This window comes from Aquarana catesbeiana, linkage group LG01 (genome assembly GCF_042186555.1).
Source record: "Aquarana catesbeiana isolate 2022-GZ linkage group LG01, ASM4218655v1, whole genome shotgun sequence".
Lineage (NCBI taxonomy): Eukaryota > Metazoa > Chordata > Amphibia > Anura > Ranidae > Aquarana > Aquarana catesbeiana.
This window is the reverse complement of record NC_133324.1, coordinates 282,183,424-282,193,782: the sequence shown is the minus strand read 5'-3', so window position 1 is coordinate 282,193,782 and position 10,359 is coordinate 282,183,424. Positions and strand designations below refer to the sequence as shown.

The 10,359-nt window shown below is 45.1% G+C and overlaps 1 long non-coding RNA gene across 1 annotated transcript; it reads left to right on the top strand.

Annotated features, from left to right (window-relative positions):
- Nucleotides 1-7,116: 7,116 nt before the first annotated feature.
- LOC141128277 (uncharacterized) lies at nt 7,117-7,586 on the top strand. Its single transcript, XR_012241671.1, has 2 exons — nt 7,117-7,218; nt 7,312-7,586. It is a non-coding gene; the product is annotated as an uncharacterized lncRNA (long non-coding RNA).
- Nucleotides 7,587-10,359: the final 2,773 nt, after the last annotated feature.

Here is a 10,359-nt window from a genome sequence, read left to right as displayed (position 1 = left end):
AGGGCCCATTCCAATCGATGCAAATCCCTGAATGCATACAGCTTGCATTTGGGGACACACAGTGGCTGTTTCCCAATCAGTGGCGGCTGGTGCCAAAAAAATTTGGGGGGGGGGGGGCGTAAACAAACCCCTCCAGGTCTGCACTCAGTTAGGGTAAGTTTTAGGGGGTGCTAGGGAGGCTGCTACACACAGAATACGCCAAAAACACAAAAGCAAATGTAAATTCATCAAAATGGTGTAAAACAATGTGCCAATAAATGCTTGTATATAACCAAGTCCTGAGTTTTCTTCAATTATTCCACTGTTAGACTGACAAGTATGTAATTGCACCAACCTCACATAGCCCGGGAAAACAAACTCCTCTCCAGAATCACACTGCCATCCACCAATAACTATTTTTTAAAGTCACCCAGCTTTTCTAAACACAGAGCGAGTACTGTATAGAGCAGGGGAAAGGAGAAGTGTCCCAGTGTCACTTAGCATGGATAAACCCCCGCACTAGGAGGTCCAGCAGTTACTTGTCTAAGCGGGGTCAGTGGCGACCCATTCGTTTCTTCCTGGTTTTCTCCGGGTGTTCAGTGGAGAGGGGAGGGGCCTCCCCTCTCCACTGAACACAAGGGGATTAGTCACGGTGGCCATCTTTTTGTAACCCGCCGGAAGTGGCTTTGTTCTCACGCTGAGAACAAAGCACCTGGCCGGGTGGATGCTGGTCAGCGCGATCGATTTAGCCGTAAAGCATCTCCAAACCCTGCCAATGAAGCTCCGCGTCTGCAATCTCGTGATTGCATTGATGTGGCGCTTCCCATAGTGCACTGTGTCCAGCGCCCGAACACAGTGCACAAAGTTAAAGGACATTTAAAAAAAAAAAATTTCTTAAAGGGGCCATTTTAAAACAAATGGATGGGCGGCCCCTATGGATGGGCGGCCACTGGTTCCAAAACAAATAAATAGGATGCTGACATGGGGATACATGCACAACATCTGTGCATCCCCATGGCAGTAAAAGACGGCTGTGCATGGGAGACACATCTACATCCCTGTGTAAATTGGCTATTACACATGTGTTTGGGGAGGGATGGTGGTAAAAATGTGTGGCTCATCTGTGCATATTTATTGCCTCCAACTGATCCCCCTTATACTGCAAAGCGGAGGAGGGGGGATAATATATGCTGTGGCCAAGGTGCTCAATGTGCAACAAAAATTATCCCCGCTGTTGCATTCAGCCACCCTGTTTTCTCAGGCTCTCCCATTCCATCAGGTCAGGAGAAGAAGAAACATCTATTTTTCCCTCCCCTCTGTGACGAATGAAGCTAGAAGCTATGAGGATTTTGTCACTTCCATTTTCAGATCTGTATTTACCTGGCTGGTACCAGCCAGGAAAGCAGCCGTTCAAACAGTTGGACCCTCCCAGTCATGAGGAGCCTGAACCATTGAACCATCAGAGGAAGGCTGGCTGGGACACTTTGGGATGCCACTAAGGGTGCAGCAGTGGCTGTGGGGTCACAGCAGAAGGAGGACACTCCTGCCGTATAAGGCTCACTCAGAGTGCCAGCAGATGCCCTTGTTTCTGTGGGGGAGGTGGGCTGACAGGTAGTGGACACTATAGTTAAGGTTACCATACGTTGTCCTTCTCGTATCTAGTACCACCATATACCCGGCCACCCAGTGGTAGAAGAGAAAAGTGCAACAAGGGCAAACTTAGGGAGAAATCAATGGATCTCTAACAATTAGCCAAGGTGACTATTCATGGCAAGTAAATTTTGAGGTGCAACCCTGACTAAACTCCAGGGTGCTTTACACCCGTCAGCTCCCCGTGGTTGACTGGTCAGTCACGGTCGACGGCTTCCCGCCCCCCATGTTAGGACATGCGGCTCGCTGTCCCACTGGGCAAATACCCAGTGTGCACTACGGCCAGCCTGATCCTGACTGCTGGAGATCCCAGCTCATTCTGACTATTCCACCTTGGTCTGAGTAAACTGTATGCTATGTCATGTGATCTGACTGCATCGTCTGGACTCTGCATTTTTTTATTGTGGAAGATCAGAAGGCTACAATGTTTGGGACATTAAAACAGGAATATATGGTGAAATGCTGTTCAGATTTCAGTCACATAATAGACTACAGTGTAAATGTATTCAGCAGTAGATACATAGTAGGTGGAGGCTGCTGTTTGCAAATGAACTTGAGACACTTTGCATAGAAAGATGTGGTTTATATACAGAATATAACTATGAGAATGAGAAGGATTCAACCAAAGTCTTTTCTGTCGAAGTGATTCCTCATCATCACCATGATCATGTTCTGGACTGTCTTCACTTTCATCACTTATTTTTCCTGTAATTCATATTATATATTTTATTAAGATTATTGAATATAAATATACTATGATTTTTCCTTCTACTATCATCATTTTCTCATTTGTGTTGCAGATTCTGTGGCTCAGTTTACTGTCATCCAGGAAGCCACAATAACCACGTCTCTTGGTGGTAATGTCATTTTGTCCTGTGGTCGTAGTGATGGTTCTGTAGTTGGTAGTAACTACCCACGCTGGATATATCAGACACCTGGGAGTGTTCCTAAAGGTTTAACAGGTAGTGATGGAGGAAATAATCATAATATAAAACCTCCAGGAACCTCTGAACGTTTTACTGGATCAATCCAAGGAGGCTCAGGTGTTTTGTCTATCAGTAATGTACAGGATGCAGATGACGGTATTTATTACTGTGTTCTATGGACTGGTAGTGCAAACACAGTGCTACAAATTCACACACAGTGAGACATTAATATCAACTTCCTCTTTTGTTCCTCGTATATGTATGTTGTACTTATTTAAATAGCCAAAGATTAATAAGCAAATACATTTGTAACAACCTTACAAAATATTCCTTTCCTGCAGTTAGACTAGTTTTAAGCGCTTTGTATTGGTTACTGTGCTAATCAAATAAAATTTTATATTGCATTTTTCATTAAGCTAATAATGTATAATAATGCTTTGTGAGCATATTAAAAAAAAACAAAAAAACAAATGTGGGAATTCCGTGAGTATTACTGATTTGCTACTGAAGAAGTCTAAGCTAATAAAACAGTTTCTTATCAATTTAGGTGGAAGAGTGGAAACTGAAATTTTTGCTATGGTATCTGTCCCCTTCATCAAATGTCCATTACAATGCCATACATTTATAACACCATAATGAAGGGGTGTAACTAGAATTGTGAAAGACATGGGGCATGCTTAGGAAAGCAATGATGCAATGAAAGTATCATAAAACTGCCTGCTAGATTTTTTCTGTATCTGTGTCCCATTGAGGAGATTTCCCTTTACTTTCTGTCCCATAGCCACAACGAGAAGTGAGGGGAAATCCCTCCAAACTGAAGAGATCACTGGTAGTCATGAGGGTCACCAGAACTAGTGTTCTAGTGGGAAAATTTCTCTCTACACCTGTTCTTGTGTACACTCAGAATTTGGGACTTGCTTTCACTTTCGGTGTTAATGGTCACCAGGACAAATGGAGAAGTTGAATCTCCCTACAGGAGCATAGACATCCATAAAGACCTTGCAAGTGTTTTAATCCCTCGCCACTGTATCCAAAACTAAAAAAAATTTGCCTTCAGTTATATTTTAACCCCTTTCCACCTGGCCTGTTGTAAAATGGAGGCTGAGTGGGAGCCCTGTTCTGGGAGCACGTCACATGACATCCTCCCAGGGTTGTGCCTAGCGTGTGGCCCACAGGCTGTGCTCTGACACAATCTGTGATGATTACACTATATATGGAGGTGGGCGGTGACGTCATTATATGGAGGTGGGGGGTGATGTCACTATATGGCTGCGGAGGGTGGGGTGTGATGTCACTATATGGCTGGTGGAGGTGATATCAATATGTGGCTGGTGGGGTGATGTGGTCACTATATGGCTGGTGGGGGTGATGTCGCTATATGGCTTCTGAGGGTGGGGGTGATGTCACTATATGGCTGGTGGGGGTTATGTGGTCACTATATGGCTGCTGAGGGTGGGGATGATGTCACTGTATGGCTGCTGAGGATGGGGGTGATGTGATCACTATATGGCTGCTGAGGGTGGCAGTGATGTGGTCACGATATGGATGCTGAGGGTGGGGGTGATGTCACTGTATGGCTGCTGAGGATGGGGGTGATGTGATCACAATATTGCTGCTGAGGGTGGCAGTGATGTGGTCACGATATGGATGCTGAGGGTGGGGGTGATGTGTCTACTTTATGGCTTCTGAGGGTGGGTTTGATGTGGTCACCATATGAATGCTGAGGATGGCTTTCCAGGGGACAGCTGCATGTAATAGCACGTAGGCATCTGATTTAGAATTCACAACAATGTAATGCCTCCTAACTTTAAGGCTGCAGGTGCTTTGAGCCACAACATCTGTACTGTGTGATAATCAGGATGATAATGATGATGACCATAGGAGGACGGTAAAATGCGTCTTTAGGCCTCATGTAGGGCCCATTCCAATCGATGCAAACCCCTGAATGCATACAGCTTGCATTTGGGGACACACAGTGGCTGTTTCCCAATCAGTGGCGGCTGGTGCCAAAAAAATTTGGGGGGGGGGGGCGTAAACAAACCCCTCCAGGTCTGCACTCAGGTTAAGTTTTAGGGGGTGCTAGGGAGGCTGCTACACACATAATACGCCAAAAACACAAAAGCAAATGTAAATTCATCAAAATGGTGTAAAACAATGTGCCAATAAATGCTTGTATATAACCAAGTCCTGAGTTTTCTTCAATTATTCCACTGTGAGAATATACAGGTCAGCTTGGGTGCACCACTGCAAACTTCAACTTGTGTGGTAGTGTACAACCCCAATGCTACTCTGATTCTTACAGTAATAGAAGATCTTAATTCAAGGAGATCAACAAGTGCCTGGCTGTTACACAGCTATGGTGTTTCCTAACCCAAGTGCACCTAGTAAATGTCAGGGGAAAGGACCTCAGCACAATGCAAACAATATCTGGTAGACCATTCAGGCTTCCCACCATTTGACACACATCAGCACCAATACCCCCACTCACCCCCTGCAGCAGAAGCTCTACTCCATGCAAGCCCTGCAGCAAACACCGGAGGTTACAGTTCACACAGAGCACAGTCTGAAGGGAGGAAAAACAGGGAATTCAGGGAGCAGGTGAAACAATCAGAGAATGTCTTCCTCACTCTTTCATCTTGCTGACAAGACAGACCGAACACTCCCGACCACATGAAGGGGGGAGATTATCAGGACCCAGCAAAGGCAGAGACTCTGTAGCTGTCCTTGCTGCTCCAGAGTTGGAACCGCTGACAAGTATGTAATAGCACCAACCTCACATAGCCCTGGAAAACAAACTCCTCTCCAGAAAGACACTGCCATCCACCAACAACTATTTTTTAAAGTCACCCAGCTTTTCTAAACACAGAGCGAGTACTGTATAGAGCAGGGGAAAGGAGAAGTGTCCCAGTGTCACTTAGCATGGATGAACCCCCGCACTAGGAGGTCCAGCAGTTACTTGTCTAGGCGGGGTCAGTGGCGGCCCATTCGGTCCTTCCTGCTTTTCTCCGGGTGTTCAGTGGAGAGGGGAGGGGCCTCCCCTCTCCACTGAAGCTCCGCGTCTGCAATCTCATGATTGCATTGACGTGGCGCTTCCCATAGTGCACTGTGTCCAGCACCGGAACACAGTGCACAAAGTTAAAGGACATTTTTTAAATTTTTTTCTTAAAGGGGCCGTTTTAAAACAAATTAATTTTTTTTGTGTGACTACAGCAGGGTGGGGGCGGTGCCCGGGCGCCCCCTATGGATGGGCGGCCACTGGTTCCAAAACAAATAAATAGGATGCTGACATGGGGATACATGCACAACATCTGTGCATCCCCATGCCAGTAAAAGACGGCTGTGCATGGGAGACACATCTACATCCCTGTGTAAATTGGCTAATACACATGTGTTTGGGGAGGGATGGTGGTAAAAATGTGTGGCTCATCTGTGCATATTTATTGCCTCCAACTGATCCCCCTTATACTGCAAAGCGGAGGAGGGGGGATAATATATGCTGTGGCCAAGATGCTCAATGTGCAACAAAAATTATCCCCGCTGTTGCATTCAGCCACCCTGTTTTCTCAGGCTCTCCCATTCCATCAGGTCAGGAGAAGAAGAAACATCTATTTTTCCCTCCCCTCTGTGACGAATGAAGCTAGAAGCTATGTGGATTTTGTCACTTCCATTTTCAGATCTGTATTTACCTGACTGGTACCAGCCAGGAAAGCAGCCATTCAAACAGTTGGACCCTCCCAGTCCTGAGGAGCCTGAATCATTGAACCGTCAGAGGAAGGCTGGCTGGGACACTTTGGGATGCCACTGGGTGCAGCAGTGGCTGTGGGGTCACAGCAGAAGGAGGACATTCCTGCCGTATAAGGCTCACTCAGAGTGCCAGCAGATGCCCTTGTGTCTGTGGGGGGGGGGGGGCTGACAGGTAGTGGACACTATAGTTAAGGTTACCTTACGTTGCCCTTCTCGTATCTAGTACCACCAGATACCTGGCCACCCAGTGGTAGAAGAGAAAAGTACAACAAGGGCAAACTTAGGGAGAAATCAATGGATCTCTAACAATTAGCCAAGGTGACTATTCATGGCAAGTAAATTTTGAGGTGTAACCCTGACTAAACTCCAGGGTGCTTTACACCCGTCAGCTCCCCGTGGTTGACTAGTCAGTCACGGTCGACGGCTTCCCGCCCCGCATGTTAGGACATGCGGCTCGCCGTCCCACTGGGCAAATGCCCAGTGTGAACTACGGCCAGCCTGGTCCTGACTGCTGGAGATCCCAGCTCATTCTGACTATTCCACCTTGGTCTGAGTAAACTGTATGCTATGTCATGTGATCTGACTGCATCATCTGGACTCTGCATTTTTTTATTGTGGAAGATCAGAAGGCTACAATGTTTGGGACATTAAAACAGGAATATATGGTGAAATGTTGTTCAGATTTCAGTCACATAATGGACTACAGTGTAAATGTATTCAGCAGTAGATACATAGTAGGTGGAGGCTGCTGTTTGCAAATGAACTTGAGACACTTTGCATAGAAAGGTGTGGTTTTATATACAGAATATAACTATGAGAATGAGAAGGATTCAACCAAAGTCTTTTCTGTCGAAGTGATTCCTCATCATCACCATGATCATGTTCTGGACTGTCTTCACTTTCATCACTTATTTTTCCTGTAATTCATATTATATATTTTATTAAGACTATTGAATATAAATATACTATGATTTTTCCTTCTACTATCATCATTTTCTCATTTGTGTTGCAGATTCTGTGGCTCAGTTTACTGTCATCCAGAAAGCTACAATAACGGCGCCTCTTGGTGGTAATGTCATTTTGTCCTGTGGTCGTAGTGATGGTTCTGTAGTTGGTAGTAACTACCCACGCTGGATATATCAGACACCTGGGAGTGTTCTTAAAGGTTTAACAGGTAGTGATGGAGGAAATAATCATAATATAAAGCCTCCAGGAACCTCTGAACGTTTTACTGGATCAATCCAAGGAGGCTCAGGTGTTTTGTCTATCAGTAATATACAGGATGCAGATGACGGTGTTTATTACTGTTTTCTATGGACTGGTAGTGCAAACACAGTGCTACAAATTCACACACAGTGAGACATTAATATCAACTTCCTCTTTTGTTCCTCGTATACGTATGTTGTACTTATTTTAATAGCCAAAGAATAATAAGCAAATACATTTGTAACAACCTTACAAAATATTCCTTTCCTGCAGTTAGACTAGTTTAAAGCTTTAAGCTTTTAGTTTTAAGCGCTTTTTATTGGTTACTGTGCTAATCAAATAAAATTTTATATTGCATTTTTCATTAAGCTAATAATGTATAATAATGCTTTGTGAGCATATTAAAAAAAAAAAAAAAACAAATGTGGGAATTCCGTGAGTATTACTGATTTGCTACTGAAGAAGTCTAAGCTAATAAAACAGTTTCTTATCAATTTAGGTGGAAGAGTGGAAACTGAAATTTTTGGTATGGTATCTGCCCCCTTCATCAAATGTCCATTACAATGCCATACATTTATAACACCATAATGCAGCGGTGTAACTAGAATTGTGACAGACATGGGGCACGCTTATGAAAGCAATGATGCAATGAAAGTATGATAAAACTGCCTGCTAGGTTTTTTCTGTATCTGTGTCCCATTGAGGAGATTTCCCTTTACTTTCTGTCCCATAGCCACAACGAGAAGTGAGGGGAAATCCCTCCAAACTGAAGAGATCACTGGTAGTCATGAGGGTCACCAGAACTAGTGTTCTAGTGGGAAAATTCCTCTCTACAACTGTTCTTGTGAACACTCAGAATTTGGGACTTGCTTTCACTTTCGGTGTTAATGGTCACCAGGACAAATGGAGAAGTTGAATTTCCCTACAGGAGCATAGACATCCATAAAGACCTTGCAAGTGTTTTAATCCCTCGCCACTGTATCCAAAACTAAAAAAAAGCTTTGCCTTCATTTATATTTTAACCCCTTTCCACCTGGCCTGTTGTAAAATGGAGGCTGAGTGGGAGCCCTGTTCTGGGAGCATGTCACATGACATGCTCCCAGGGTTGTGCCTAGCGTGAGGCTTTAATTCATGCCTTTCATTGTGTACTATTGTGATGAGCTCTGTGATTGGGCACAGTGATCACATGATACAGACAGGGCCAATCATAATCCACCTGTACCATGTAAATAGCTGTGGCTAATCACAATAGTAAACACTGAATGAATAGTTTTCATTCAGAAAAACTGGTTGCTTATAACTGTAAAATTTAATTATAAGCTATCATAGTGTGTAAAAAAATCCTGCTCACACAACCCCCCAGAGCAGTACAGTATTACTATGGTGTTGCTCTGGTTTTGTTTGTAAAAAAAATAAAAAAGTAATAAAAAAGAAATATATATATATATATATGTGGAGAGGGGAGGGTGATATGAAAGGGGAGCAGTGCTGTGGAGGGAGGGTGATGGGAAGGGGGCAAGTACTGTGGGGGGGGGGATTGCTGATGGGGAGGGAAGTAAAGAGGGAGGGCAGTGCTGTGGGGGAAGAGATGTAAAGGAGGGGGCAAGTGCTGTAGGCGGAGAGGTTTAATGGGGGGCAAGTGCTGTGGGGTGATGTAAAGAGAGGGCAGTGCTGTGGGGAGGGGGAGATGTAAAGGGGGCAATGCTGCTGAGGGATGTCAGTAGGGACAGTGCTGTGGGGGGGCATGAAGGGGGGCAGTGCTGTGAGGGGGAGATCTGAGGGGGGACAGTGCTGGGGGGAGATGTAAAGGGGGGGCACTTCTGTGTGGGGGGGGGCGGTGATGGGATAGGGGGCAGTGGACACTAAGAATGGTAAACTGATGTGAAGTGGGGGGCTGTGATCTGAAGGAGACTGAGGACACTAATTGTAATATAAGGTAAGGCGGGGGGGCTGTAATAGGAAGGATCTGAGTCATCGCACAAGCATGCAATTCGGACGTCTGCTGGAAGAAAATGTGACTGCTTGGATCTCCATGAATTTGAATTCAATATCCCTAAACCTACACACAGTACGCACTGCACACATATGCCATAGTCCTTGTACCCGCAAAATACTCCTTAACTACTTTATCACACATCGGAGTTTCACAGGCACACATAAGCCTAAAGGATTGTCTTTAAAAAATAAAGCATAATATAGAACAAATAGAAACTATTAAACAACCTGCAACTGTTGAGACAAGAAGCAATTTTATCAGGGCCAATACCCTGTCTTGGTGCTTTAATGGGGAAAAAAAGCCATTCATACTGTACATTAGCAGTTTGTGTCTCTGCCCCCCTTACATTGGCGGTCAGTGTCTGTTTCTCCCTTACTTTGGCAGTCATTGTCTGTGCCCCCCCTACATTGACAATCAGTGTCTGTGTCCCCCTTACATTGGCAGTCAATGTCTGTGTCCCCCTTTCAATGGTGACCAGTGTCTACACATGTTATCAGCTAGTTGTCTTTTCATGGTTAAAGTGGTTGTAAACCTCCATGGGGAAGTTGTACCTATAGGTAAGCGCACAATAAGGCTTACCTATAGGTGCAGTAAATATCTCTTAAACGCCGTTTACTTATTTACCTTCACCAGCATGCGCTGTGAAGAAACAGCCCTCTGTACCGTTCTTTCACTGTGACTGGTGGCTCCCATGCCCATGTGCGGGAGTGCCATCATGCGACTCTGGCCAGTCATGGAGCCAGAGTCCGCGGTCCCGGAAGGAGGAGGGACGAACATGGATGCAGCCACCAGCGGGGACAGCGCGGACTAAGGTAAGTGGCACATAATGTGCTGGTATGTGATGCATACTAGCACAGT